Below are 14501 nucleotides of genomic sequence, written 5' to 3'. Positions count from 1 at the left end.
CCCAGCATGCCCCGCGCTACTACAGCTCCCAGCATGCTCCACTCTACCCCGCCGCACTACACCTCCCATCGTACCCCGTGCCCACACGGGCCCTGTCTCCCTCCCCGCCCGTCGCTTGAACTACATTACCCAGCGTGCCCCGCGGAAGGCGGCCAGGGCCGAGCCGCGGCAGCCGAGCGCGGGGCATGCCGGGAGCTGTAGTTCTGGCGGCCACTGTAACGGTCCCGCTGGTGGTACACCCCCCCCCCCCCCCCGCCCCTTCCCTCAGCGGCTGCGGGCAGAGGCAGGAGCCGCGGAGCGGGCGGAGGGCGAGCGGGAGCGCTGCCGCCGCCGCACCGGCTGAGGGGACGCCGCCGCCCGAGCAGCCGCAGGTGAGGGGGGGGCACGGCGGCGGGACAACGACACCCCCGGAGGGCGCTGCGGGGGACAGCCGGGGGGGGGGGGCTGTGAGACACCCCCCCCCCCCCCCCCCCCTCCCCGCCGTGGTGGGGGGGACGGGGCCTGGGCTGCGATGGCGGCGGTGGAGGGGGGGCATCCTGTCAGCGCTGTGGGCCCCCTCGAGTGGTGGAAGGGGAGAAAGGGGAGACCACCGCCCTGGGGGGGCGAGACCCGGCCCCGCTGCTTGTGCCCCCCCCCTCCGCCTTAGTGACGGGATTTGGCTTCACTGTGATGGGCACTGGGGCTCGGTTCACCTCAGCCCCCCTTTGCTTGGCGCCGGGGGGGGGGGGGGACACCCCGCTGAAGACCCCCCCCTCCATCGTGGCCAAGGCAAGTTCTGTTGGTGTGGAAGAAGGGAAATGGAGCGACCGCGCTTCCCTCCTGCCCTGAGCCCTCGGGAGACGCCGGGGTGGGGGCACCCCAAGGGGGGTAGGGGTGGCACCGCTTCACCCCATCGCCACTGCGAGCAGCGAGAGGGGCACGTGGGGATGGCGATGGGGATGATGGTGATGAGAGCGACAGAAGGGAATATTAAGGAGCCCGGCAGCAACTTTATGGGATGGGAAAGGCCGAGTTGTGGCCGTGTCCCTCATCCCCGCTCCCTTTGGAGCGGGTTGAAAATGGCCCAGGTTTGCTGAGAGAGAGGGGGGGGGGGGGGGAGATGTCGGGGTGCAACATCGGTAGCCTGAAAGCAGAGAGCGCAAGGTGCCGAGACGTGAGGCGGCGTTGTCCTCCCTGCCTCTATAAAATAGTGGGTTCTGTGCCTTTTCATCAAAGGGCTGCTTGTTTTCTTCCCTTTCCCTTCACTAATAATTGCTTTGAATACTTTGGCGTTGGGGTTTTCGGGGCGGTGAAGTCCGTTGCTCTACAGCGGGTTAATAATACCCCCAAAAAGATGCCTTTATGGAAAGCTGAGGAGCCCTCAAGTAATGGAAATGAAATAAATACTCAAGAAAAGGGTTTGTGCTGCGTTGGGTTTAGGGGGGGATCCCCCCCCCCCTCCCCCCGGCTCCCTGCACGTAGTGATAAGCTTTCAGGTTATGGCTTGGATTTCCATAGCTGGAATTTCATTCAAAAGGCATTTGTTTAGTGCTGAATTCTGACAAATGCAGAAAAATGAGCAGGTTGAAGGAGGCTTTTTTTCCCCTTCTCCTGGACAAAGGCATGTTGTGCTAAGCAGAGAGAAACCCCCAGTGCTTCTATCCCTCTTTTAATCCAGATATGATTGAAGACGCAGGGCTGTGTTTGTTCTTGCTGTTAAAATCAGGATGGAGGAAGCGAGAGCTTTATTTTTCCTAAGGAATGGGAATGATGGAAACATCTTTAGGGAGACGTTTTGCTGGACTTGGTTGCATCGACTGCGTTATTTCATGGAATGTGGGCTGTGAAGTGGTTCTGGAGGAGAACTCCAATTGAGGAGTGATATGGAGCAATGTAAAGAAAAGGGGAATTCGCACTTGGCAGCCAAATGCTTTATTTTATGATGGATTTTTTTAATCCGTTTTGCTAGCGAGTTTGGGTTTTTAACTGTTTCATGGCTTCTCCTGACCTCTTTGGTTGGGTACATTAAAAAACCCTCCCCGAACAGCACCTATGGTCTGGTTATTTCTTCTTTCTACACACATGTAGTCATTAGAAGGACTGGTATCACTTAGCAGTGTATTTTTTGGTTGAAATCTATATTTTTTTTGGTTGAAACCTGTATTAAATCTGATTAACTTTTGTGCTGGAAGTTGCAAATATGAACTTCGCTTCTTATGCTTCTTAACTTTTATATTATTGTAGTCTTCCTAAAGTAAATGTTCCCGTTTATCAGAAGGAATCTCTCCCACCTGATGTGCTTACAGTGGCCTTTGGCTTTAGTGAGTGTGTGCTGAGTGGTTCAGATGTTACTGTTCAGATTTAGGGGGGTGTTTTTATACTCTTTAGTTGATTAAAATCCCTGGCTGTTAGGAAGGACGCTTTTGGAGAGGTACATATATAACCCTTTCCCTTTGGAACAAAGGGATCCGAAGCAACCTGATTCCATGCCGTGAAGGTGGCTTGAATTTGTTGTAATGGGAGTGGGAACCAAAACGAAGCACCCACGCTGTGTCCAAATGAATGTGAAATAATTATGGGATACGGTGCTTTAGGGAGAGTATCTTGGAGAGGTCCTTTGTGATCTTGGGTGATACTCATCTGTCAAGTTCAATGCTAAGTCTGCATTGCAGTAGGTGAACTATTAAGGACGTTTAAAAGGTTGGCAGTGAAGTTTTCGTGCTTTCCTATGGATATGGGTTCCCCTATGGAACCCACCACATGGAAAATGCGGAAGAACAGGAAAGAAAGGCGATGCTGCTCTTACTGTTCCTGAAAGCATTTCCCAGACCAGTGAAAATGCTTCAGAGAAGCATTTCTGCGTAATTATAATGAAATTTGGTCTAAATTTCATTAGGTGATCTGTGCAGAAGAGCTTCTGAACCTCACTTTAGGAGTGTAGGTGCAAATGCAGCCACTTCAGTGAGGGAAGTGGGTGTCTGATGCAGGAGAGCATCTGCTTTTGGGAAGCTTGCAAAGGCAGCCGCGGTCAGATCGGCACAGATCTCCTTTTCTGGGAAGTGGGACATTCACAGCTGGAATGGAGCTCCTGGATCACCGAGGCCTGCCCACCGTAAATGCCAGCAGCTGTGGCATAAACAGGATTCAGTCCTGGTTTAAATCCAGGTGGGTTTCTGCTGCTGCCTGTGGCACAGGAACGGTTTCAGACCTTTCTCCCCTGGTAGTTGGAAACCTCCTGTTTCCACCCAGAGCTCTCAGCCGATTTGCAGCTCTCAGGTGGTTGGTAGCAGTTGATGAGGCTGTCAGAAGGGAAACACAACTTTTATATCTTCCTTTCTGAGCTCACTCTTCCCTTCAGCCCGGGTTATGATCTTCATTTGTCTTCCACTGATGCCTTTTGGGCTCGATTGTATCTGTAGAGGCCCTGATTTCCCTTTCCGCAGCACAAGTGCTCCATGTACTTTCTGTTTCCTCTGCAATTCATAAACTCTCCTTAAACCACCACGTTCTAACTGTGCATTTCAGCCCTGAATTAGCTCCCTTTGTGCTGGCTGGACGATGCTCTGCTTGCTTGGCTTCTCCTCGGGGGTCTGTGGAGGGTTGAACACCATCTCCCCACGCTGTGGAGGTGCTGGGTGACCCTTGTCATGAGGTGACAGACGTGTGAAGTGCTGCCAATCTCCTCCTCCCAGTGCTGGGCTGAATCAGAAGTATTTGAAGCATCCCCATGAGAACTGTGTTCTTAGCCAGTGTGCTCAGGGAGGAGGGACACTTGCCTCACTCTCAAAGTGCAAGTGAGGTCATTTTTGTGCAGCACCAGCTCTGATTTATTTGCTGGTGAGATCGTGTGAGATCTGAGAAGAAGCTGGGTGGGAAGTGGAGGTTCATAACCAAGCGTGGTCTTGTTTGTTAATGTACTGTGATCTTTCTAATTAATTAGACTCAGTTTTGTTGCTTAAAATGTCCAAGTCACCATGGTCAGCTTCGGTATATGAAGGGTGGGCTTTGAGGGTGCTGGAGAGGGACCATTCATCAGGGACTGCAGCGATAGGGCAAGGGGTGATGGTTTCAAACTGGAACAGGGGAAGTTCAGGTTGGAGATAAGGCAGAAGCTCTTCCCTGTGAGGGTGCTGAGGCGCTGGCACAGGGTGCCCAGAGAAGCTGTGGCTGCCCCATCCCTGGCAGTGCTCAAGGCCAGGTTGGACACAGGGGCTTGGAGCAAGCTGCTCCAGTGGAAGGGGTCCCTGCCTGTGGCAGGGGTTGGAACTGGATGAATTTTAAGGTCCCTTCAACCCAAACCAGTCCGGGATTCTATGTTCAGTCCATAGAAATAGTCGATGCAAAATAAGTGAATGTGAAAAGAGTTCTTGTTATATTCTAAAGTATTTCCCAAACTATGTAAACAGCATTTTATTGTTGATTTCAGAGTCAGATTGATCAGTCCCATCTGACATTCTGAATTCTTGTGTGCTGTCGTGCATCTCTTCAATAAACAGATGAAGATTTTTGCTTTGGTGACCATAAATAAAGTCCACCTCTCCATTTTTTGCCTTTTCACAGTCTTTTAACTCTTTGAATTAAAAAATATTGCCTCTTAATCTGTCACTTTTTAGAACTAGGAATAAATTTTTGAGAGTTATTTCCACACGGCTCGACTACCTGTCAGTCATATGGATGATGCTGTGCAGAGGCATCAAGTGATGTTACCTTTTTGTTCCTTCCACTCCACTAAGTCATAATGTTCCTATTTTGGGGTTTAAAACACTGATATCACTAAATATGGGAGGAAAATGGTGTCCCAAACGTAAGAAGGGTGTGGAGCTGTTGGAGCAAGTCCAGAAAAGGCCAGGAGGATGATCAGGGGCTGGAGCAGCTCCTGTATGGAGCCAGGCTGAGAACACTGGGGCTGTTGAGCCTGGAGAAGAGAAGCTGTGTGGAGACCTCAGAGCAGCTTCCAGTGTCTGAAGGGGGCCTATAGGGATGCTGGGGAGGGACTCTTCATCAGGGACTGCAGTGACAGGACAAGGGGTGATGGGTTCAGACTGAAACCGGGGAAGTTCAGGTCGGAGATAAGGCAGAAGCTCTTCCCTGTGAGGGTGCTGAGGTGCTGGCACAGGGTGCCCAGAGAAGCTGTGGCTGCCCCATCCCTGGCAGTGCTCAAGGCCAGGTTGGACACAGGGGCTTGGAGCAAGCTGCTCCAGTGGAAGGGGTTGGGGCTGGATGATCCTTTCCAACCCAAGCCATTCTGTGTATTCTGTGTGTGGTCTTTTGCCAGACTAAGAGGGGTTGCAGGACTGAGTTTGGGAGAAGTTTTGAGTGGGTGGGGAAGAGCTTGGAAGTGTCTATGGGTGGTTGTGTAAAACTTGATATGAAGTAAGTGCTTGTCTTGCTGATTTTGGAGCAAGGTGTATGTATTTTCATAGAATCCCAGGCTGGTTTGTGTTGGAAGGGACCTTAAAGCTCGTCCAGTCCCAACCCCTGCCATGGGCAGGGACCCCTTCCACTGGAGCAGCTTGCTCCAAACCCCTTCCAACCTGGCCTTGAATGTCTCCAGGGCTGTTTTGTGTTATGATCTGATATACTGATGCTTTTCTTAGTTGAGGGCATTATTTTGATGTGGGATTTTATGTTTATTGACTTATGAATCAATGGCAACAGAAGAAGTGAATTTTCAGGGCTTTCTGTTGTTGAGAGGCAGGTGCTTTGTGATGGGTGTTTGGAGCAAGAATCCCAGAGCCAAGGTTAAGATCCCATCAGGGAACGTCCAGCTCTTAAGGTATACCCAGCATTTGCACATCATCTGGAATTTATGGAAGCTCTTGAGTAGGAAGCAGCTTTTAGGAACCAGATTTCTTTTGGGACTTGGGCACCAAACAGGAACATGAGCACACAAATCTGATTCATTTCCAGGTACATTTTTAATACAGAACTTCACTAATTATGAGCATTTTGTTCTTTATCTCTTTCTAGAATCTCTTTCTCAGTCTGGAAGCAGATGACACAGTTCATTGTGCTTGTATTGAGCTAAACCTTATATTTCATTCCTTATTCCTGTTGGAACCCTGTAGGGAAGTGATGATGAGGATGATATTCATGGCATAATACTGTACTTTTCAGTGAAACATAGAAGGAAAGAGGTTCCTTTGAGACACGTTTGGTTTCCTCACAGTGTGAGTAATACTTCAATACTTTTTAAGAGTTCCTCTGAGTTGTTTACTATGGATGTGCTGGAAGCCCTGTGCACTGCAAAGGAATTTCAAGTGACTGTGTGCTTTCTGTGAGGAACAAAATGTGGCTCTGTGGACTCTCTCCAGCAAGCCATTTAGGAGGCGATCGTGAGAGGATTTGGAGATGCTGGTTTGTATTTGGCTGTATTTTCCCCTGTCTTCACTTCCTCTCTGTGGGTGAAACAGTCACATGGAAAAACTGGAAGGTGGGAAAATGGAAAGTGAGAGCAGAAAAATGGGTTTATCATAGAATTCATACAATGACTTCCCCAATAGGAAGATTAATGCTGAAGTGTATTTGTAGGCTGAACGTTCTTGCCTTTCTTGCCTTGGCTTTGGGAGGATTATGAAAGACAAGCTTAGAGTGTTTTATGAGAGAAAAAGTACTAAATTGGCAAAAAAAGCAAGCCTAGATGCCATCGTGCCTGCTGGGCATGTCTAATTCTCTGATAACATGGATAAGGATTGCAGACAGCAGCAAAAGTTGAACTAGAGCAGCGCATCTTGGGTTCTGCAGGGTTTTTTCTTGCTTCTAATTTAATGTGGAGCTTAATATAGAAGATCTGCCTCTTTTATGGCATCAGACACTTTAGTTTATCTGCCACGAATTAAAGCAGTGTTTGAGCTTTTCCTTTCTTTGGTGTTAGATACTCAGCTCTCTCAATTTGATAATGTGTGGAATTTGATGTTGGAAATCTATCCTGGAGACAAGTGAGTGTTCTGAGCACAGTTTGCTATTCCCTAATTTTCCTTTTGGTGCTTTATACTTGGATTTGTGGGTGATGACAGCTCGCTTCTTGAATGGACAAGGGAGTTTATGTGGTTATTCAGGTTATTGTCTTACTCACTCCCTACTCTTCCTAGAGCAGGTTAAAGCTCAAGCTTGCTCTTGATTCAACTTAGATTCACAACAGGGGTTTTGAAGTCTTAAAATGAAGTGCCAGGAATCTGAGAAATGGTTTCTTTGTCTTTACTGTAGCATCTGAAGCCCAAATGCTGAACTTTCCTGGGTAGCCGAGTTTCTGCATTTGGACTGATCTCATTTCTTTCCCTAAGAATTCTTTCTCTGTCTGTATATAACGCACACACATGCAAATGGAAGTTGTAGAGAAGATACTTGGTTTGAGTTGGCTACTTCTGTGATAGTAGCCTTATGTTGTGGGCTCAGGAGATAAATGTGGTATCATCATCTGTTCTCATCTGAGCTTAAGCTTTCCTTGCGTAATTCCTGGAGCTGGATTTCACATATGTGTTTGTTGGCATTCACCATCAAGAAATCATGTCTTAAAGTGCTTTAGGCTTTGTAACACAAAAGGCGAGTGCAGGGTCCTGGCCCTGGGGAGGGATAACCCCACACACCAGCACAGGCTGGGGGCAGACCTGATGGAAAGCAGCTCTGTAGAGAAGTAAATGGGGGACCTGGTGGACACCAGGTTGTGCATGAGCCAGCAATGGGACATTGAGACCAAGGTGGCCAATGGTGTCTTGGGCTGCATCAGGAAGAGCGCTGCTGGCAGCTGGAGGGAGCTGATCCTCCCTCTGCTCACCCCTGGTGAGGCCTCCCCTGGAGCAGTGTCCAGGTCTGGGCTCTCCAGTATGAGAGACCTGGAGCTCCTGGAGCAAGTCCAGTGAAGGGCTGTGGGAGCGATGAAGGGTCTGGAGCATCCCTCCTATGAGGAAAGACTGCGGGAGCTGGGCCTGTTCAGCCTGGAGAAGAGAAAGCTCTGGGGGAATCTGGTCAATGTGTACAAGTACCTGAAGGGAGGGTGTCAAGAGGATGGAGCCAGACTCTTCTCCGTGGTGCCAGCAATGGGATGAGAGGCAACGGGCACAAATTAAACCACAGAAATTCCACCTGAACACGAGCAAGAACTTGTTTACCATGTGGGTGTCTGAGCATTAGAGGTTTCCCAGAGAGGCTGTGGAATTTCCTTCCCTGTAGGTATTCAGGAGCTGCCTGGACACAGTCCTGAGCAAAGTGCTGTGGGTGACCCAGCTGGAGCAGGGAGTTTGGATGAGATGATCCGCAGCCTCAGCCATTGGGTGATTCTATGAAGATGCTGTTGTGTGTTTTCCAGCAGATGGGTGTCATCTGGAGGTTTTGTCGTTGTGACTCCTCATTTGATGGTACAAACAACTTCTAAAGAAAAGGCATAAACCCCACAGAGCTCTTGGTTGCTTTCACATTGCCATTTAGCAAAGTGTTCAGCACAGCTCATGTTGTCCTCTCCTCTTCCGCAACACCACTGCCAAGGTCAACCAAGAGATTGCCTCTTCCCTTTCTGATGCTGCCTCTATCCCAGTGACCTGTAGCTGTGTATGTACCACTGGGGCTGCTTCTGTCCAAGCTTCTTGGAAGGTCTTTGGAGACCTCCGTAGGTTAAGCCTTGCAAGATCCTTGTGTGTAGATGTGCAAACTCTGTTTTCACCATGGAAATACGGAGCCTGGAGACTTTCTCCTGCCATTGCACAGCAACGTTGGGTCAGATGTTGTCCTGCTTCTCCCCAGTGGAGGAAGGGAGATTTACTTTGTATGCTGTTGGGATGATGCTGTGTTGGTGGCTTTCTGTATGGACTTAAGAGGAGAGTTCCTAGAGCTTAAGGCTGTATCAGACTGACCCGGAAACCACACACTTAGGTTTTCCCTGGTAAAGGAGCCCAATGACTAGTTTGGATGCTCTTTACCTTCTACCAGGACAGTGAGTTTGAATTTGAAGATCTCAAGTCATTAAGAGGCCACCACTTTTCTTGTTATATTTTCAGCAATTAATTATCTTCTCTGATTAAAAGTTGAGGTCTAATTTGAGTTAGTTTCTGTGGCAGAGGGCTGGAACTGCCTGAGCTTTAAGGTCCCTTTAACCCAGACCAGTCTGGGATTCTTCCTTGTATCTTCCCGTTGTTTGCAAGGGGAGTTAAAGCTCTCATTTACTTTAGAAGCTTTTCCAAACTCTGCTCTGTAGCTGTTTCCTTTTTGATCCCAAAAGCACTTTGAAACTTCGTGGTGAATAGAAGTGGATCATCTATATGCAAATTCCTTAATTTTTTCCCTCTGCTAAGTTATATTTGTGAGAAACCAGCATCTCAAGTGATGCCTATTTTCATTACGGTCAGACTTGATTATCTTAAAGGCCTTTTCCAGCCTCAATGATTCTGTGATGCTGCTGATACTTCATTAAGATGATAATTAAAAAGTACAAACATCACACAAGTTAAAATCAATTATTCAAATCAAGGCATTTTGCAATCCTGATTGAATTACTAGACCTAGATATATTTAAATGTGAGTCTGTTCTTTCTCTCTGCTGTCAAGGCTTCCAGTCCAGTGATTGCCACAGTTTTACTGGTTATAATGAGGTCCATAGAAGTTACTTTGTGTTTTTACTTGTCCCCTGTGATTTTAGGAAACTAATCCCCTGTCATCACTTGCTTCTCAGAGTTTCTGTACCCATCCTGTGTCCTCCCCATGGCTTCCATGCACCCTCTTTTTTTCTCCCTATGGAGTCACGTACCCAGCTCTTTGTCTAGTGGAAGGTGTTCCTGCCCATGGCAGGGGATTAGAACTGGATGAACTTAAGTTCATTTCCAACCCAAACCATTCTATGATTCTAAGTTCCCCTGAAAATCCAGTTCCTCTGCAGTACTGATAACTGACAGAGTTGAGGCTTCCCCCCCCAACCTTTTTATAGGGCCACGTTGCAGCCATCACTTCCTTTTCATTTCTGAACACCATTGAACTAATGATTTTAAAGTCCACTTGCTCATCACATCAGATTTTCCTTCTCCTTACTGGTAAGGATTTGCTTTGTGCCTGTTGTAATTCAGCCTCCTCACATCCCTAGATAGCAACAGAGCATCCATTTTATCCATGGATGCTCTTGTCTGACTTTGAACCTCATTTCCCCTTCTAAGTGTCCTTCTCTTGTGTTTAGCTTATTCCTTTCCTGGCTGCATCAGCAGTTTCAGCTGGGAAGGTGTCTTATTAGTTGGAAAGATGCTGCCTTTGCAATTCCTGCTCTCTCTGTTCCCTGCAGTATCATTCCATCACTCAAATCCAAATATCTCATCAGTCGTGCAGCCTTGTTCAGTTCAGTGACCTTTTTGTGCCTCCTATTGCATCAAGCGCTGAATGTGTGTTACAGCTCGGGGATCAGCTGCCTGTGGATGTGCAGTCAGACTATGATGGGGTTCAGGGCTAAGGACATTGGTGTTTTGAGGCACTCAACTGCACTTTCTGGCTCTCCCTGAGCTCTGCACTCAGGAAAAGCCATTGTCTCTTGTAGAAGATCCCATTGACTGGCAGATTCCTGCCTGTTTCAGAGGCAGCTTCTGCCAGATCTTCGGAGCTTCCTCTTAGTATACTCAAGCACAGGGAAGAAAAAGCCTGGCATGGCACCACACAAAGGCTGCCAAAACCTCACTTAGCCTTTCCCTTTCAGTTCTTTTCCAGGATCCCTGAAAGCTTTCCTCATCTGCTTAGCTCCAGCTGATGCTGAGTTGCTGCTCCCGGTCTGTATGGTTGCTTGTGACCAGAGTTTAGCCAGTATTTGTGATCGTATGTTGAAAGAGGAAATCGATGCCAGGCAGGTATTCCTCGGATGCAGTTGTGCTGATTCCCAGAGCATATTTGCAGAGGCTGCTTTTCCCCAACACAGGCTGAAGCAAACAGCAGGAGACAGGTCTGCTCCGGATTCCAAGGTCGTTCTTTCCTGCCAACGCTACATCCATGCACACGTATGTGTGTGACTTACACCGTGGGGGTTTGTTTCTCTGCCTGTCTTTGACTTTCTTCTGCTTTCCAGATGCTCTTCCCTGTCATTCTGGCTCTGTAAGTGCTCAAAGGTGTGGGTATCTCCTGTTATCAGTGATAGATACAGTATCTCCTTCTCCCAAAACAAAGCTGGGTGCTCTGTTTTTGTGTTCAGCCCTTGGGAAGCTTGTTTTACTCACATCTGCTTTAGGCCAATTTGTGACTGGCCTTTTCATCCAAAACTCCATGTAACAGAATTGTCTTCTTTTAGGTCCCTTCCAACCCTTGGGATTCTGTGATTCTGTGATTCTGTGATTGGGAATGGATTCATAATCTGCTTCAGCCTTGTGCTTTCACCTCAGGGGAGATCTCCCTGCTGGAGAACCCAAATCATGGAATCCCAGCCTGGTTTGGGTTGAAGGGAGCTGCGGTATCTCCCAGTGTTTAATCTGTCTTGGGAAGTATGGGAAGTACAGGCATTACCAAGCCTTTTTTGCCATATTCCAAAGGGGAAACTGAGGCAGTGCTTGTGCAGTTGGTGAACTGAAGGGAAATTGCGGGCGTGAGAAGAACCAGATTCTGGTCTCCCATGATCTGACCATGAGATCGTCATTCATCACTAGCAAAATACCACTCATAACAAAAAAGGTTGGTAGATATCTATGAGCTCTTAGGCAGAAGCTGTTCCCTGTGAGGGTGCTGAGGCGCTGGCACAGGGTGCCCAGAGAAGCTGTGGCTGCCCCATCCCTGGCAGTGCTCAAGGCCAGGTTGGACACAGGGGCTTGGAGCAAGCTGCTCCAGTGGAAGGGGTCCCTGCCCGTGGCAGGGGTTGGAGCTGGAGGAGCTTTAAGGTCCCTTCATCCCAAACCATTCTATGACTATGATTTTGTATGGAGTTTTTCAGCACCATATTATTCCACTTCCATGGAAATGGCTCTCCCAGAAAGTGCTGCAGAGACTGTTCTGGTGCCTCACTCGTTTCGGTTCCCACTTCAGGCTGGTGCCTTTGATCTGAGAAACTCCTGATTTGAATCTTATCTCCTTGCGAGGCTCTGTCCCCAGGCCCATGCTGGCAGCCAGGATTGGTTGGGCTTTACTCTGTTGACAATCTTGGTTTTAAATCTGAGAGGACTTTCAGCACAGCTTTCTCCTGGGGCAGGGAGGAACATTGATTCTGGAATATGTTTTTCTCAGTGTTATCAGGATTTTCTGGCTATCAAGATAAGCTGCAGAGCTTATGAATCACGGAGTTTTCTTCCTACAGCATCAGCTGGAGGAGGTTGTGTGTGTCTTTGGTGGGTTTAGGTTTTATCTGACCTTCCTATGGTTTTACCTTTTTATTATGTCATATTTCTTGCTTTGTGTGTTTGTATTAATCAAAAGACAGTGGGAAAACATTGAGGAAAACGATCCCTTATTCTTTGGCTTTTGGTTTGTGCCCTTCTGAGATGCTGGAGAAGGGACCTTAAAGCTCATCCAGTTGCAACCCCCCGCCACAGGCAGAGACCCCTTCCACTAGAGCAGCTTGTTCCAAGCTCCTGTGTCCAACCTGGCCTTGAACATTGCCAGAGATGGGGCAGCCACAGCTTCTCTGGGCACCCTGTGCCAGGGTCTTGCCAAAGTCGTCTTTACTCTTGGGGAGCTGAAGAGCTGCCCGTAAGTTCTTGTTGATGCTAAAACAGTCCTCTTGATACCAGAAGATGCAAGCGCAAGTTCTGAGATCCTCCAGGGCAAAATACACTTGAAAACAAAGGGACCCTTGGCTGTGATCTGCATCTACATCTCAGCAAAATAAGAATCATGGTTGTATTTCATGACTTCAGGTTCCTGAAGAGAATCCAGAATCCCAACTCCAGCAATCCTGAGCCTGTTCTTTGAAGGCAAGAGGTTTTGTGTAGGTGTCTTGCAGTAATTTTAGCTCATCCCCTTGATACAGCACACTCCGAAGGCTTTTGCTTGCCTCCTGGGAAATACAGTGTGTTCTAAAGGCACTGATAGCCAAGTATCAGGAGATAGTATTTGATGATGGAGCATTTAGACTATGTACTAAAACCACCTGAAGTACGTTTATGGCTTCCTTCTCACTTCTGTAGTTAACATAACAGTGCTTTTAGAGGTAGAGAAGTATCATTTAGACCTGTTCCTCCTCTGTTAAATGTGCACCAGAAGGGCTGAGAACCTGGTTTCATTGCTGGTTTAAGTGGGTGCAAGTCTTTGGTCTATGAAAGCTGCCATTCTGCCCTCCTCCTGCTGCACACTAAAGTATCTTGTGTCAAAAGCATCCTTTCAGGAGGTGCTGATGGTGCTGACACCTTCTTGGAGCTGCCCAGTGATGTTTCCATCATGATGTTTGGGGACACACGGCCAAGGAGAAGGGAGGAGAGGTGAGACCTCACCTTCTGGTAATACCATGAATTTATTGACTTAAGCGAGCTTAAGTTTGGCTTTGGAAACTGAAACAGCATCCTGGAGGTGTGGTTTCACCATGTGTTTGAGGTAAGGGAATGGGACACTTTGCTACTCCGTCTGTGTTGCTTCTCTGTGTGCAGAGGTGGCAGGAAAATAACTGACATGGAAACCTTGCAAAGCGTGAATTGGAAGAGGAAGAGTGAGTTCAGGGATCGTTTCTGGCCAGGTTGGAGCAAGCTGCTCTAGTGGAAGGTTTCCCTGCCCATGTCAGGGGTTGGAACTGAATGAGCTTTAAGATCACTTCCAACCCAAACCAGTCTGGGATTCTGTGATCTTCTAGGACTTCTAGAAGCTGCACCTTCAATCCTGTGCTCAGCTCTGGGCCCCTCACTGCAAGAGAGACATTGAGGGGCTGGAGCGGGGCCAGAGAAGGGAATGGAGCTGGTGCAGGGCCTGGAGCCCAAGTGTGATGGGGAACGGCTGAGGGACCTGGGGGGTTCAGATGGAGAAGAGAAGGCTCAGGGGGGACCTGATGGCTCCCTACAAGTGCCTGCCAGGAGGATGGAGCCAGGAGGGGCTGGGCTCTGCTCCCAAGGAACAAGGGATGGGACAAGAGGAAGCGGCCTCAAGCTGCCCCAGGGCAGGTTTAGATGGAGCTGAGGAACAATTCCTGCCCCAGAGGGTGCTCAGGCATTGGAACAGGCTGCCCAGGGCAGGGCTGCAGGCACGGGCCCTGCAAGGGTTCACACCCCGTGGAGACGAGGCCTCAGTGCCATGGGGCAGTGCTGGCCTTGGCAATGCTGGGGAATGGTTGGACTTGAGGGGATGTTGGCTCTATGACTTGAGCAGGACAACTCCCTTTTATTTATTTAGTTCGTTTTGAAGTGTTTCTTTTGTTGGCTTGAGAAGACACCAGGAGCTGACTCAGTTTTGTTGTGCTCTTGGGGATCTTTCCATTTAGTAAAAAGGGGTCAGAAGAAACATCAAGAGAGATAATTTGCTTAAGATGTGCTCTCAAGACGAAACCCTGATGCTTTGTTGCAGATCAGTGGCCTCTGCAAATCTTTTTATAGTGAAATTATTGAATGGGAGTATCCATTTTAAGATTATTGGGGAGTATCCAGAGTCTATTCCTGATA

General features: G+C 48.4%; 1 protein-coding gene across 1 annotated transcript in view; it reads left to right on the top strand.

Moving 5' to 3' along the window:
- Positions 1-255: 255 nt before the first annotated feature.
- The window catches only part of FAM168A (family with sequence similarity 168 member A), a 183334-nt gene continuing 169088 nt past the window's right edge, over positions 256-14501 (top strand). The window contains exon 1 of the mRNA XM_065678926.1: positions 256-371. The gene's annotated coding sequence lies outside the window, so the exon portion shown is untranslated. The remainder of the gene's footprint in view (positions 372-14501) is intronic.

Source organism: Lathamus discolor, chromosome 4 (genome assembly GCF_037157495.1).
Source record: "Lathamus discolor isolate bLatDis1 chromosome 4, bLatDis1.hap1, whole genome shotgun sequence".
NCBI lineage: Eukaryota > Metazoa > Chordata > Aves > Psittaciformes > Psittacidae > Lathamus > Lathamus discolor.
Note: the sequence above shows the minus strand (reverse complement) of the source record. Positions and strands in the feature narration are given on the sequence as shown.